Source organism: Rhinopithecus roxellana, chromosome 6 (assembly GCF_007565055.1).
Source record: "Rhinopithecus roxellana isolate Shanxi Qingling chromosome 6, ASM756505v1, whole genome shotgun sequence".
Classification (NCBI taxonomy): Eukaryota; Metazoa; Chordata; class Mammalia; order Primates; family Cercopithecidae; genus Rhinopithecus; species Rhinopithecus roxellana.
The window spans coordinates 85,459,334-85,476,200 of NC_044554.1; the positions used below are offsets into that span (position 1 = coordinate 85,459,334).

At 34.8% G+C, this 16,867-nt stretch overlaps 1 protein-coding gene across 1 annotated transcript in view; it reads right to left on the minus strand.

Moving 5' to 3' along the window:
* The window catches only part of ZPBP (zona pellucida binding protein), a 149,639-nt gene that overhangs the window by 2,350 nt on the left and 130,422 nt on the right, over nt 1–16,867 (minus strand). The gene's annotated exons all lie outside the window — the stretch shown is intronic.

The window sequence follows — 16,867 nt, forward strand, 5'->3', positions numbered from 1 at the left end:
ATAATATTTCACCATAAACTCAACCAAGGCGTTGGAATAATGCATACTATAAATTACCAAAAATTGTTGAAATAAATTCAAGAAGACACAAATAGATAGACAGACCTACCATGTTCATGGGTTGAACACAATATTAAGGTGTTAACACTACACAAAGCTATTGATTCAATGCAATCTCTATCAAAATCCCAATAACATTTTTTTCATGAAAACCAAAAATCCTTCTCAAGACTCCAAATAGCCAAAATATTGAAAAAGAAAAACAAAATTGAAAGTCACATTTTCTGATTTTGAAACTTACTACAAAGCTACAATAATCAAAACAGTGTGGTGCTGCCAAAAAGACAGACATGCAGACTAATGAAACAGAATAGAAAGTCCAGTAATAAATCCTTGCATATAGGGACAAATGATTTTCATAAAGGATGCCAAGATCATTCAATGGGGAAAGAATAATTTTTTCAACCAACGGTATTGGGAAAACTGGATATACATAGACAACTAAGTGAAGTTGGACTTTTAGATCATATACAAAAATTAACTCAAAATGAATCAAGGACTTAAGAGCTAAAACTGTAGAACATTTAGAAGATGACACTGGTGAAAAGCTTCAGGATACTGGGTTTCACAATGATTTCTTTTTTTTTCTTTTTTTGCATATTTTCGTATAACATACAATCTTTTAAACGTTACTGCTAGTATCTGAATTTTTGTGTTTGTACTTCAGTCCCTCTGAGTCACTGGTCTTCTTTTGTTTCTTGTTTGCATTTTTCACATTGTGTGTTTCACAGTAGTGCACACAAATGTTTTTGGATTGTTGCTGCTGTACTACTGCTCACTTCCACTCCTTAGATGTAAGCAGCCTGCAAGTTTTGCTTGAATGTTCCTCTTCCCTCTGTGACTTCTGCTTATTTCCTTTTTTGGTAGATACTGTGTATCATCTACATCTTCAGATATTTTTCTCTACTCTTCATGTTTTTCACTTAGTCCCTTGGATATTCTGACTCCTGAAAACTTTTTGGCTTTAACTTTGTCTAAAAACTTCTGATATTTAGCAATATTCTCATCTAGAGCTTTAATAACAGCTTTGGTGTGATTTTTCCATATGTTCTTCCTCAGATTCCTAGTAAGACTCTTCTTCATCATCTCCTGCTTCTGCTCCTCTTCTTCAGTAGAAAAGCTCTCAAACTCTTTCTCCAGATATGACATATCCACAGGAACTGGGTCATATCCAGAAGACTGAGACACCACATTGAGTTTGCCAAAGTTGCTGAACCCATGCACAAGAATCTGTTGCATCTCTGAGTTAGCATCCCAATGACTATTCTCTTCTTTTTCTTTTTCAATCACAGATTCTGTCACTTCACCTACAGTTTTGGTATTCCTTCTGTCACTTCCTCTTCTGGATTGTTCTGGGTTGCTTCTGTGGCAACTTTCACAGACTAGGAGGGTGAAAGCTGGGGGCCCACAGGGGGCTTTCTACTAGGCAGCTTGACAAAGAAGGGAATCCAGCCCCCTCAGCCAGTCATTGAGGACTATCCACCCACAGTCAGTAAGTTACTCCACTCTTTAGTAACTTTCCAGTCCAGAAAGTTAGCTTCTCAATAAAGTCATCAGCATTCTCCCAATAATTAATCTTTTATGTCTTGCTGACATATTCTCGCTTTACTTGTTCAAGTACATCAATGCAGTCTTCAGGGGCCTTAATTTTTCCTACTTAAACAACTCTTGAAATATATATTTTTTCTGATATAAGTATAGCTATTCCTGCTCTTTTCTGGTTTTGCATGAAATTTTTTTTACCCCTTTATTTTCAGCCTATGTGTATGTCTGTCTGGGTGTAGTGTGTTTCATAGTCTGAATAAAGGTTTGTTGATTTTGTTTATCTTTTTAAAAAATAACTTTTTATTTCATTGATTTTTGTATTTTTTTATTTCAATTTCATTTATTTATGCTCTGATCTTTATTTCTTCTACTAATTTGGGGTTTGGTTTGCCCTTGTTTTTCTAGTTCTTTAAGATGTATCAATAGGTTGCTAATTTGAAGTGTTTCTGCTTTTGTTGATGTAGGTGCCTATTGCAATAAACTTTCCTGTACTTTTTCACTGTATCCCATAGGTTTAGGTACCTCATGTTTTCATTTTCATTTGTTTCAAGACATTTTTAAATTTCCTTCTTAATTTCTTCATTGAGCCACTGGTCATTCAGGAGCATATTGTTTAATTTCCATGTGTTCATACAGTTTTGAAATTCCTCTTGTTATTGATTTCTATTTTTATTCCATTGTGGTCAGAGAAGATACTTGATATAATTTCAGTTTTTTGACTGTTTAAATATTGGATTTGTGGCCTAACATATGGTCTATCTTTGAGGATTATCCATGTGCTGAGGAGAAGAGGCCTATCTTTGAGAATTATCCATGGGCTGAGGAGAAGACTGTGTATTCTCTAACTGTGGGATGAAATGTTCCGGGAACATGTCTATTAGGTTCATTTGTTCTATAGTGCAGATTAAGCCTGATATTTCTTTGTTGATTTTCTGTCTGGATAATCTGTCCAATGTTGAAAGTAGGGTGTTAAAGTCTCCAGCTATTATTGTATAGGGGTCTCTCTCTTTAGCTCTAATAATACTTGCTTCACATATCTGGATGCTCTTGTGTTAGATTCATATATATTAAGAATTGTTATATCTTCTTGCTGAATTGACTTCTTTATTCAATGACCTTGTCTCTTTTTATACTTTTTATCTTGAAATATATATTTTTTCTGATATAAGTATAGCTACTCCTGCTCTTTTCTGGTTTTGCATGAAATTTTTTTTACCCTTTTATTTTCAGCCTATGTGTATGTCTGTCTGGGTGTAGTGTGTTTCATGTAGGCAACAGATTTTTGGGTCCTGTGTTTTTATCCATTCAGCTCTCTACGTCTCTTTGTTGGAGAGTTTAGTACATTTATATTCCATGTTATTACTCATAAGGAATAACTTTTGCCACTTTGTCACTTGTTTTCTGGTTGTTTTGTAGTCTTTTCCTTCTTTCCTTCCTTCCTGTATTCCTTTTAGTGAAAGTGATTTTCTCTGGTGATATATATATATCTGTTTTGTTTTTTGATTTGTGGTTACCATAGCCTTGCAAATAATATCACGTAACCTATTATTTTAAACTGATGACTACTTAATGTTGATTGCAGAACCAAACAAGCAAAGAGAAAACTAGTAAAAACTCCACAGTTTAACTTCATTCCCCCCCTACTTTTTAGCTTTTTGTTATTTATATCTTGTTATACAGTGTTGTGAAAAGTTGTTGTAGTTATTATTTTTATAGGTTCATCTTTCAGTCTTTCTACTTGAGATATGTTTATACACCACTATTACAGTATTATAATATTCTTTTTTTGTGTGTATCTACTTCAGATGATTTCTTATTGTTCATTAACATCCTTTTCCTTCAGATTGAAGAACTCTCCTCAGCATTTCTTATAGGCAAGGTCTGGTGCTGATGAAATCCCTCAGTTTTTGTTTTTCTGGGAAAGTCTTCATTTCTCCTCCATGTTTGAAAAATACTTTTTCCAGATATACCATTATAGGATACAAGTTTTTTTCTTTTTTTCCTTCAGCAATTTAAATATGTCATACCACTCTCTCCTGGCCTATAAGGTTTCCACTAAGAAGTCTGCTGACAAAGGTACTGGAGCTCCATTGTATGTTGTTTCTTTTCTTTTGCTGCTTTTAGGATCCATTCTTTATCCTTGACCTTGGGGAGTTTGACTATTAAATGTTTTGAAGTAGTCGTACTTGGGTTAAAGTTGCTTGGTGTCCAAACCTTTCCCGTACTTGAATACTGATATCTTTTTTTAGGTTTGGAAACTTCTCTGTTACCATCCCTTTGAATAACCTTTCTATGCCAACCTCTCACTCTACCTCCTCCTGAAGGCCAATAACTCTTAGATTTGCCCTTTAGAGGCTATTTTCTAGATCTTCTAGACCTGCTTCATTCTTTTTTTCTTTTGTCTTTTCTGACTGTGTATTTCCAAATAGCCTATCTTGAAGCTCACTAATTCTTTCTTTTGCTTGATAAATTCTGCTGCTAAGAGTTTCTGATGCATTCTTCAGTATATCAATTGCATTTTTCCAGCTCCAGAACTTCTGCTTGATGCTTTTTAATTATTTCAATTTCTTCATTAAATTTATCTGACAGGATTCTGAATTCCTTCTCTGTGTTATCTTGAATTCTATTAAGCTTCCTCAAAATAGCTATTATGAATTCTCCATCAGAAAGGTTACACATCTGTTTCTCAAGATTGATCACTGGTGCCCTATTTAGTTCATTTGATGAGGTCATGTTTTCCTGGATGATCTTGATGCTTATGGATGTTTGTCCATGTCTTGGCATTGAAGAGTCAGGTATTTACTGTGGTCTTCACAGTCTGGGCTTTTTTGTACCCATCCTCCTCAGGAAGGCCTTCTAGGTATTCAGAGAGACTTCAGTGTTATGACTGAAGTCTTTGGTCACTGCAGCTATATCTGCATTAAGGGGCTCTCCAAGCCTAGTAACAATGTGGCTCTGGCAGACTTGCAGATGCACTGCCTTGGAGGTCTTGGGTAAGATTCAGAAGAATTCCCTGGATTACCAGCCAGAGACTCTTGTTCTCTTCTCTTATTTTCCCCCAAACAGAGTCGCTCTGTGTGTACTGAGCTGACTGTGGCCACCACCACCTGTGACTGCACTGGGTGAGAACTGAAGCCAACATAGCTTTGAGTTTCACCCAAGACTCATAGTGACCACTGCCTAACTACCACCTATGTTCACTGAAGACCCAAGGGCTCTACAATAAGCAGGTGGTGAGTTCAGCCAGGCTCATATCCGTCACTTCCTGTTGGCAAGTTTCCTTCATCCCTGACTGGGTTCAGAGATGCCATCTGGGAGCCAGGGACTGGAATCTACCTGGTCTTCTATTCTATAGCTGCAGAAATGGCACCAAAGCTGCGAGATAAAGTCTTTCCCTCTCTTCCCTCCCTCCTATCCTCAAGCAGAGTAGTCTCTCTCTGTGACCATCATTAACCCAGGCCTGCGGCAAGTATTGCCTGGCTACCACCAATGTTCACTCAAGGCCCAAAGGCTCTTCAGTCAGCTTGTGGTGAATGCTGTCAGTCCTGAGCCTCTCCTTTCAAGGCAGTAGGATCCCCGTTAGCTCAGAGAAGGTCCAGAAATGCTATCCAGGAGCGATGACCTGGAACTGGAGACTCCAGGAGCCCACTTGTTGCTCTCCTCCACAGAGCTAGTATCCAAGCTAATGCTTGATTCTTGTGAAGGTGCTTTATTGTGTGGATAGTTATTCAATTTCATGTTCCAGCAGGAGGGATAATCACTGGAGGGTTCTATTTGGCCATCTTACTCTGCCTTTTCCCTGTTTTGATTTCTTTTACGTGATACCAAAAGCACAAGAAATAAAAGGAAAATTGGGTTCTACAAAAATAAAACCTTTTGTGTATCAAAGGACACTATCAAATATAGTGCAAAGGCAACCCATAAAATAGGAGAAAATATTTGCAAATCATATGTCTGATAGGTGGTTAATTTTTTAAAAAACTTTAAACCCCTATAATTCAACAACCAAACAACCCAATTAAAAAATGGGAAGAAGACTTGAATACGTATTTCTCCAAAGAAGATATACAAGTGGCCAATAAGTATAAACAGATGCTCAACACTACTAACCATTAGGGAAATGCAACTCAAAACCATAATGAGATACCACTTCAAACACAATCAGATGACAAGTATCAAGAAAATGGAAAATAACTAGTGTTAGGGAGGATATGGAGAAATTGTGAGCCTTGTGCATTGCTGATGGGAATGTAAAATGGTGTAGTGGCTATGGAAAATCAGTATGGTGGCTCTTTAAGAAATTAAAATAGAATTGCCATATGAATCAGCAATCCCATTTCTGGGTATATACTCAAAAGAATTGAAAGCAATGTCTCAAAGAGATATTTGTACACATTATGGACTTAATGTTTGTGTCCCTCCAAATTGATATATTAAAGCCCTAATCTCCAATGAGGCAATATTGGAGATAAGGTCCCTAAGGAGATAAATTTAAATAAGGGAATAAAGGCAGGGCCCTTATCTGATAAGATTAATGTCCTTATAAGAAAACAGACCAGAAACACTGCTGTCTCTTTCTTCATGAATATGCACCAAGGAAAAGCCATGTAAGGACAATACCAGAAGGTGGCTGTCTGCAATCAAGAAGAGAGCCCTCTCCAGAAACTGATTTTGGACTTCTAGCATCCAGAATTGTAAGAAAATAAATTTCTGTTGTTTAAGCCACCCATTCCATGAAATTTTACTATGGCAACCTAACACAGTATACATCTAAAAGAACTGAAAGCAGGATCTTGCAGATATTTGCTTACCTGTGTTTAATGCAGCATTACTCACAATAGTCAACAGGTGGATGCAGCCCAATGCCCATCAATGAATAAATGGAAAACAAAATGTGGTGTATATGTACAATAGACTGTTATTCAGCCTTAAAAAGAAGGAGATTCTTTGTAGTAGAATAATTTATAATCCTTTGGGTATTATTCTACTACAAAGACACATGTACACGTATGTTTATTGCGGCACTATTCACAATAGCAAAGACTTGCAATCAACCCAAATGTCCATCTGTGACAGACTGGATTAAGAAAATGTGGCACATATACACCATGGAATACTATGCAGCCATAAAAAAGGATGAGTTTGCGTCCTTTGTAGGGACATGGATGCAGCTGGAAACCATCATTCTTAGCAAACTATCACAAGAACAGAAAACCAAACACCGCATGTTCTCACTCATAGGTGGGAACTGAACAATGAGATCACTTGGACTCGGGAAGGGGAACATCACACACTGGGGCCTATCATGGGGAGGGGGGAGGAGAGAGGAGGGAGGGATTGCATTGGGGAGTTATACATGATATAAATGATGAATTGATGGGTGCTGACGAGTTGATGGGTGCAGCACACCAACATGGCATAAGTATACATATGTAACAAACCTGCACGTTATGCACATGTACCCTAGAACTTAAAGTATAATAAAAAAAAAAAAAAAAAAAGAAGGAGATTCTGACACATGCTACAATATGGATGAATCTTAAAAATATTGTGCTAAGTGAAATAAGCCAGTCATAAAAAGACAAATACTATATGATTCCACTTATATGAGGTATCTAGAGTAGTCACATTTATCGAGAAAAAATGTAGAATGCTGGTTTTCAGGTGTTGGAGAGAGAAGGAAATGGGGAGTTATTATTTAATGGGTATCAAATTTCAGTCTAGAAGTTGAAAAAAATTCTAGAGATGGATGCTGATGATTTCACAACAGTGGGACTGTAGTTAATGCCACTGTGTATTTAAATTATACATTTAAATACACTTAAAATGTTAAATTTTATGTTATGTACATTTTACCATAATAAAAATGTTGTATATATGCATTCATATATTTAAATTAGCTAATATCTAAAATTTGATTATGCCAAGAATTCACATAGATATGGAATAAGAGTTTCTTCCACACAACTGTTGGAAATGTATTAATAAAAACAACTGTGAAAAATAGTCTGATATATTTTAATTAACTGCATATCTTGTGACCCAATATTAGATAAAGACCTTTAAGAATCTTGAACAGAATATATAAACAAATATATTCATTACAGCACTGTGTATCATAGCAAAAAATTAAGAACAATCAATTTCAACCAACAATAAAACAGACATATGCACCCTGATATATTCATATAATGGAAAATTATACAAAAATAAACATTTTAAATAGTGTTATAATCACAAAAGTACAAACAAATTTCACACATATGGTCTATAATAATGTGAATAGCTTAAAATAACTATAATTGGATAGATTTATAATTAGATAAATTCTCAGTATTGACTGGATAGATTCTCAATCTCGATATTTAAAAATCCAGCTGTATGCTGTTAACATAAAAATATAAGTTTCAGCCAAATTAATATATACATATGCAAAGCAATCACAAAATCTCAACCATGACAATTTTATTTTATGCAACTGGACAAACCATTTTAAAATTGGCAGCTTTTAACAAGAATAAAAACAATGATCTCTATACAGAAGACATTTTTGTAAGTTTTAGTAATAATCACAATCAGTAAAAGAAAAATCATAATTCTTTAAAAGATGTGTATATATGTATTTTATATATGTTAGTACATGTATATGTCTATTTATATATACACATATAAATACACAAATTAATATGGTATATACCCTTACTTCATAGACCTGAGAGTAAAGGAACAAAAAGATGAAATTATTGAAATAAAATATTAGATTTTTTTTCATGCTTATGAGAGAGCTAAAACTTTCCTAAGAAGAAACAAGTATAATTGCAAGGGGTCCCAAATACTCAAAACATATTTTTAAAAATGAACAAAGCTTCCAGTTGCACCTCCAAATTTCAAAACTTACTACAAACCCATAATAATCAAAACAGTGTGGTACTAGCATAAGGAAAGGCCTACCACCAATGAAACAGAATAGTGTTCATAAATAACCTCATACATCTAAGACAACTGATTTTCAACAAGGATACCAAGACAATGAAATGCAGAAAGAACAGTTTCTTCAGCAACTTATTCTCTAACAACCAGATAGCCACATGTCAAATAATGCAGTTGGATTCCTACAACACACAATTTATAAAATTTAGCTCAAAATGCATTGATGACCACTTTGAAAAAAATATAGGGGTAAGTCTTCATGATTTTGGATTTTGCAATGGTTTCTTAGATATGACGCCAAAAGCAAAAGCAATAAAAAATAAGTATAAACTAGACTTCATCTCAAAACGGTGACCAAATGGACAATATTATGGATGTGAAAAGAAAAGCAGAGAACAGGTAAAAATATTTGCAAAGCATATATTTGCTAAGAATCTAATATACAGAATATCTAAAGAGCCCTTACTACTCAAAAACAAATAAATAAAATCCCAAGTTAAAAAACTGGCAGAGGATTTACATAGACATTTCTCCAAAAAAGATACACAAATGCCCACCAAGCAAATATAGGAAAAAATGCTCAACATCATCATAATTCAGGATATACAAATAAAAACTGAATGAGACACTATTTCACATATGCTAGAATGGTTAGAATAAACTTTTTTTTTTTTTTTTTTTTTTTAAGAAAAAGGAAAATAGCAAGTGTTGGCCAGGATGTGAAGAAACAGGTACTCTCATACATTACTAATGGGACTGTAAAATGGTATATCTATTGTGAAAAATGGTTTGGCTTATACTCAAAAAGTTAAACACAGAGTAAGTGGAAAATAGAATAAAGTGGAATGACCCAGTATTCCACTTTGGTGTGTACCCAAAATAACTGAAAATAGGCACTTAGGTATATACTTTTCATGAATGTTCACAGCAACAGTATTCACAGTAGCCAAAATGTGGAAATAACCAAATGTGCATGGATAAACAAATTGTATACATACATAAAATGGGATATTATTCAGCCATAAAAAAGAATGTAGCATTGATACATGCTACATCAGACAAATCTCAAAAACAATATGCTATGTGAAAGAAGCCAGATACAAAATAATACATATTGTTGTGTTTTATATGAAATACCCAGAATAAACAAATCCATAAAGATAGAAAGCATAGTGATAGTTGCCAGGGGTAATGGTAGACATGAATGAGGAGTAACTTTTTAATAAGCACAGGGTTTCCTTTTTGCAGTGATTAAAATATGTTGGAATTTGGCAGAGGTGTTTGCAAAACATTGTGATTGTACTAAATGCTATTAAATTGTTCTCATTAAAATGGTGAATTTTAATTAATGTGAATTTCAGCTCAATTCAAAAAATAAATAGAGCTTCATTTAATCTGTGGACCAGTATAAATTGGTATAACACATGTGTATTTGATAATCAAAAGGAGAGGCCAGTCAATCATGCATAAAACAATAATAAATAGTTAAAAGCACTGAATTTAATGAATGTTGTAAATGAACAGGTCAAAGATACCTGGCAAACATTCCACACAATATATATAAAGAACTCCACTTTCAGGCACTACAGAGTCGAACTGCTATTTATTTCCGGTGTAGCTTTGAGAATTTCTATATGAGTTTAACATAAAGATAAATGAGTTTTAATAAAGAGAAATTCTCAAAGCTATACAGGAAATAAACGTAAAAGCCCATCGTATTATAGGCAAGGTGGAGGGATTTATATAACAGGAAACTCTCTTCTCATCAGAAACAATAAATGCTAGAAGAGAACGGAGCAATGGTTTACTAGATATAAAAGTAAATTTTACTTTCAAAACTAAGGGTAAAAAAACAATTTGTAATAAAAATTAGAGAGACACATTATCCAGGTAACAAAATAACATGTTCTCCCAAATCCTGCAACATTCAGTCTATAGAATCAATCTGCATGTGTACTCCTGAATAAAAGTTAAAAAAAGAAAGACTAAAGGAAATTCCTTAGCCTGAAGAGAGCTATTACCAGACGGAATAATAGGAAATCCATGTATCACCTTGCCTGAAACAACGAAAAATAGTAATCATCATTCAATATATATGGAAAAAAATGGTTTTCAAGACATTAGTTATCAAACCACAAGGAACTGTGATTCTTTGGAAATGAGAAACAGAAGATGTGAGCCCTACAACTGTGAGCCTAAAATTAGTAAACTAACTTCCATAGCTTACTGTCTTGAGTGAGTTTTCAAATTATGTTACAGGGAACTGAGGTGGAGCCCAGCAAAGTCCCTCAATTGAGGAGACCAACCTAAGAGTCAGAGAAGACCAACACTGCTGGAGTTAAGACTATGTCCCAGAGAGGAGATAGCTACATACACAGGGGACCCTGGAGATGAGTAGAATATTTCTCCTAAATATGTTACACAACAGCAATCAGCAAGTATGTGTGAGGAAGCTGTTAGGCTGGGAAGAGGACCATCTATTTTGATAGCAATAGAGGGAATAGTGCCTGGCAGTCACTCAGGATAATGAACAGTGTCTGTTCCCAATAGGCAGTGTGAGAAACTCAAATTCAAAGGACACTGGGTAAAGCACTTGAAAAGGCAGTAAGAAACAATTACCTCTGGACTGAATATTGAACAAGAACCACCTATCAAATTACAAAGCAAGACATAAAATAATCAAACAGCTTCCAAGAAATGCATTAATTGCATGTGAAAACAAAGACTCAGAAGAAACAAATTTTTAGGAATATCAAAATATCCAGCACCAAATAAGGCAAAATTCACAATGTTTGGAATCCCAACAAAGATTACTGTGCATAAAAAGAGGAAGGAAAACATAACCCATAATCAGGGAAATAATCAAACAATCAAAACCAAACTGCAACTAAAGAGGTAAAATACACTGAAAGCTACAAAATATTGCTGAAAGAAACTAAAGATGACCTAAATAGACATTCTGTGTTCATGAGAATAAATACTTAATATTGTTAAGATGTTAATATAACCCAAAGGGATCTAGAGATTCAATACAATCCCTGTCAACATTCCAACAGCTTTTATTGAAGAAATGGAAATGCCAACCCTCAAATTTATGTTGGATTCAAAGGGCACTAAATAGGCAAAAAAATTTGAAAAAGGAAAACAAAGTTGGAAGATGCAAAACTCCCAATTTCAAAAATTACTACAAAGCAATAGTAATCCAAATAATGTGGTAAAGGCATAAGGACAGACATATAGCCCAATGGAACAGAAATAAGTGCATATATCCATGACCAGCTCATTATTTATAAGGGTGCCAAGTATTTTAATTATGGAAATAATAGTCTCTTCAACAAATGGTAAAGAGACAAGTGGATTTCCAACTGCAAAAAAATGAAGTTGAACCCCTATTTCATACCAAATACATTAATCAACTCAAAATGGATTTATGACCTAAATAAATTCGAGCTAAAACTATTAAATTCCTAGAACAAAACATAAGGCTAAATCTTCATGCCTTTGATACAGCAATAAATGCTTAGATCTGACACCAAAAACATGGGTAACAAAAGAAAGCACACGTAACTTTGACTTCATCAAAAGTAAGATTTTGTCCATCAAAGTATATTACCAAGAACTTTGCAAACTGACAAAGCAGAAGTATTTACAAGATCTAAATAACTGGTACAATATATAAACACTAAACATAAGAAAGATGGAAAGGTTATATTAATATCTAACAAAATAGGCTTCATTATAAGAAATATTATCAGGAATATAAAAATGTACTACATAATGACAGAGGAGGAAGTGTCAGGAAAAAAATAGCAATCCTAAATGTCTATTTCACTAGTTACTGAGTTTCAAATATGTGGCTAAACTAAAAGGAAAAATAGACAAATTCACAATGATAGCTAGGAATTTCAAACATTCCATTCTCAAAAACTGATATAACAAGTTGAAAATAAAAAAAACAGGGATATAGAAGATTAACCTTCTAAAACCAAAAATATCAGAATAAACTTTTTATTCATGGGAGCATGTAACATTTATCAAGATGTGCCAGATTTCTGGCCAGAAAACAATCTTTAGAACAACTGAAAGGACTGAATTGATATAGAATATGTTTTCTGAACATAAGATATTTAGTTGTAGATTAACAAAAATTATATTGGAATTGACCAGATGTTATGAAAATTAAACAATATACTAATAAATAAGACCTGGGCTAAATAAAACTACAAAATTAGATAGTATTTTGGACTTATCAAAAACTTAAAAATCAATAAAAATAAAATTAGTGGGCTACAGATAAAGCAATGTTAGAGAGAAATGTAAGGCTTTAAATACTAACATAAGAAAAAAGAGAAGGTATGAAATCAATGTTCTATGCTATTCTCACAAGAAACTAAAGAAAGGGCCAGACGCAGTGGCTCACACCTGTAATCCCAACACTTTGGGAGGCCAAAGCAGGCGGATCACAAGGTCAGCCATTCGAGACCAGCCTGGCCAATATGGTAAAACCCTGTCTCTACTAAAATACCAAAAATTAGCTGGGCGTGCTGGTGTGTGCCTGTAATACCAGCTGCTCTGGAGGCAGAGGCAGGAGAATCACCTGAACCTGGGAGGCAGAGGTTGCAGTGAGCCGAGATCGCGCCACTGTACTCCATCCTGGGCAAGAGGGTGAGACTCTGTCTCAAAAACAAAACAAAACAAAACAAAACAAAAACAAAACAAAACAAACAAAAAAAACACTAAAGAAAGAAGAGCACATTAATTTTCAGATAAGAAAGGAAAGACTTTAGAAACTGTTAAAGGTATTAGTTAAAATTAATGAAATAGAAATCAGATAAGAGAAAATAAATACGACGCTGGCTCTTTAAAAGGACTAATACAATTGATAAACTTCCAATTAAAGTTTAGTAAAACTTAAAAACAAAAAATGTATGTAGATGGATAATATCAGGAATTAATGATAAAACATCACTACAGATCCTATGATATTAGAAAGAAAATAAGAGAACATTGTGATCAATTTGTGGAATAAATTTGACAACTAAATAAAACAGACAAACTCTTGAGGATATACATTATCAAACCAGGCTCAGAAAATCTGAAAAGCCCTGTATCAACTAACCACTGAATTGTAATTAAAATCCTTTACACAGGGAGTTACCATTTTGTTGTTACGGTCTAAGCTACTAATATCCAGCCATCCCATTGATTACAATTATATACTCAAAATAACTATATTGTAAAATAACTACCTGAGTACCCTAAAAAGCAAAGAGATTCGAGTGAATTTAGAAGGGCGGTTGAAAGAAACAACTCACACAGGGAAGAGTGTTCATTCTGTTTGTCTGTTTTTACATTTTCTCTCTCTCATATTTATTACCACAAGGGTGAACTGAGTTGCAGAACAACACTGGGCAGGTAGGTAAAACTTGGATAGTAGGCCTGCCATACTTCTGGCGAATGAAACCGAAGAATGAAGTCAAATAATATTGTGATGTAAAGGAGATATCCTGGAAGGGAGAGAAGCTGAGAAACGGTTCCACTAATTCTGTGTACAAGCCTGGATAAAGCTTAGCCAAACCCAAAAACCACACATACACTACCCCAGATAGATCCAAACCAGCAAAGACTTAAAGAATTGAACTGAGATTTGAAACCATACAAATTTCAGCCTAACCCTGGAACACAGACGCATGAGAAAGACCCAAAATCAGCATAACCAAGTCTTTGAGACCTGAACTGGACTTCAGTTACTGCCCACAGAAGGAAAGATAAAATTATCTTTATCTAAATTATCATTACCTAAATATAATTGGGTAGATTTCCTGCTAAAAGGAAAACATCAACCTTCTCCATCAGATTATAACAGAAGCTAGAGGACACATAATATAACATTCACAGTTACAACATACAATACAAACTAAGTCTACACAGAAAAATCAAGGAAAATGTGACCTATTAAAAGGGTAAAGACAAAACATGCAAACCTCAAAATGACAGAAGTATGAATTATCAAACAATGTCTTTAAAACAGCAGCAATAACTACATTACATGAGACATGTGAAAGCATACTTAAAATGAATGACAGATAGGAAATCTTAGGTGATAAATAGAAACAACTAGAAAAAAATTAGAAAACTCAACATTTAAATATAGAATATTGGAAATAAAAAATTCACTGGATGGACTCAACAAGAGAATGGGGATGATAGCAGGAAAGTCAGAACACTTTTAGATCAATAAATTAAACTGAAAAACGGAAAGGAAAAAATTAAACAATAGGGGAATACACAGAACAAACCTCAAGCACTGTGCATTATCAAGAACTATGAGTTGTTACAGAAGGAGAGTCCAAAAAGAAGAGGGGGCAATAGAAAATCCAGCAATATTTTAAAATGATAATATGTCATTTGGTGAAAAATATCAATTTACAGATTTAAGGATCACAAAGAACCCCTAAAAGGATAAATTCAAAGAAAACCATGCTTAGAAACATAATCAAAACGTTGATGAGAAAAGACAAAAATCTGAAAAGTAGGTGGAGAAAAAAGACAATGTAAAAGGAAAGAGCAATTCAAGTCACTGGGAATTGCTTATCAGAATCCATGGTGGTCAGGAGACAATGGAACACCACTTTTTTTTTTTTTAATTTTTTTATTATACTTTAAGTTCTAGGGTACATGTGCATAACGTGCAGGTTTGTTACATATGTATACTTATGCCATGTTGGTGTGCTGCACCCATCAACTCGTCAGCACCCATCAATTCATCATTTATATCATGTATAACTCCCCAATGCAATCCCTCCCTCCTCCCCCCTCCCCATGATAGGCCCCAGTGTGTGATGTTCCCCTTCCCGAGTCCAAGTGATCTCATTGTTCAGTTCCCACCTATGAGTGAGAACATGCGGTGTTTGGTTTTCTGTTCTTGTGATAGTTTGCTAAGAATGATGGTTTCCAGCTGCATCCATGTCCCTACAAAGGACGCAAACTCATCCTTTTTTATGGCTGCATAGTATTCCATGGTGTATATGTGCCACATTTTCTTAATCCAGTCTGTCACAGATGGACATTTGGGTTGATTCCAAGTCTTTGCTATTGTGAATAGTGCCGCAATAAACATACGTGTGCATGTGTCTTTGTAGTAGACTACTTTATAATCCTTTGGGTATATACCCAGTAGTGGGATGGCTGGGTCATATGGTACATCTAGTTCTAGATCCTTGAGGAATTGCCATACTGTTTTCCATAATGGTTGAACTAGTTTACAATCCCACCAACAGTGTAAAAGTGTTCCTATTTCTCCACATCCTCTCCAACAACTGTTGTTTCCTGACTTCTTAATGATTGCCATTCTAACTGGTGTGAGATGGTATCTCATTGTGGTTTTGATTTGCATTTCTCTGATGGCGAGTGATGATGAGCATTTTTTCATGTGTCTGTTGGCTGTATGAATGTCTTCTTTTGAGAAATGTCTGTTCATATCCTTTGCCCACTTTTGGATGGGGTTGTTTGTTTTTTTCTTGTATATTTGTTTGAGTTCTTTGTAGATTCTGGATATTAGCCCTTTGTCAGATGAGTAGGTTGCAAAAATTTTCTCCCATTCTGTAGGTTGTCTGTTCACTCTGATGGTAGTTTCTTTTGCTGTGCAGAAGCTCTTTAGTTTAATTAGATCCCATTTGTCAATTTTGGCTTTTGCTGCCATTGCTTTTGGTGTTTTAGACATGAAGTCCTTGCCCATGCCTATGTCCTGAATGGTACCACCTAGATTTTCTTCTAGGGTTTTTATGGTATTAGGTCTAACATTTAAGTCTCTAATCCATCTTGAATTAATCTTCGTATAAGGAGTAAGGAAAGGATCCAGTTTCAGCTTTCTACTTATGGCTAGCCAATTTTCCCAGCACCATTTATTGAATAGGGAATCCTTTCCCCATTTCTTGTTTCTCTCAGGTTTGTCAAGATCAGATGGCTGTAGATGTGTGGTAGTATTTCTGGGGACTCTGTTCTGTTCCATTGGTCTATATCTCTGTTTTGGTACCAGTACCATGCTGTTTTGGTTACTGTAGCCTTGTAGTAGAGTTTGAAGTCAGGTAGCGTGACGCCTCCAGCTTTGTCCTTTTGACTTAGGATTGTCTTGGCAATGCGGGCTCTTTTTTGGTTCCATATGAACTTTAAAGCAGTTTTTTCCAATTCTGTGAAGAAACTCATTGGTAGCTTGATGGGGATGGCATTGAATCTATAAATAACCTTGGGCAGTATGGCCATTTTCACGATATTGATTCTTCCTATCCATGAGCATGGTATGTTTTAGGTATTCCAACTTACAAGGGATGTA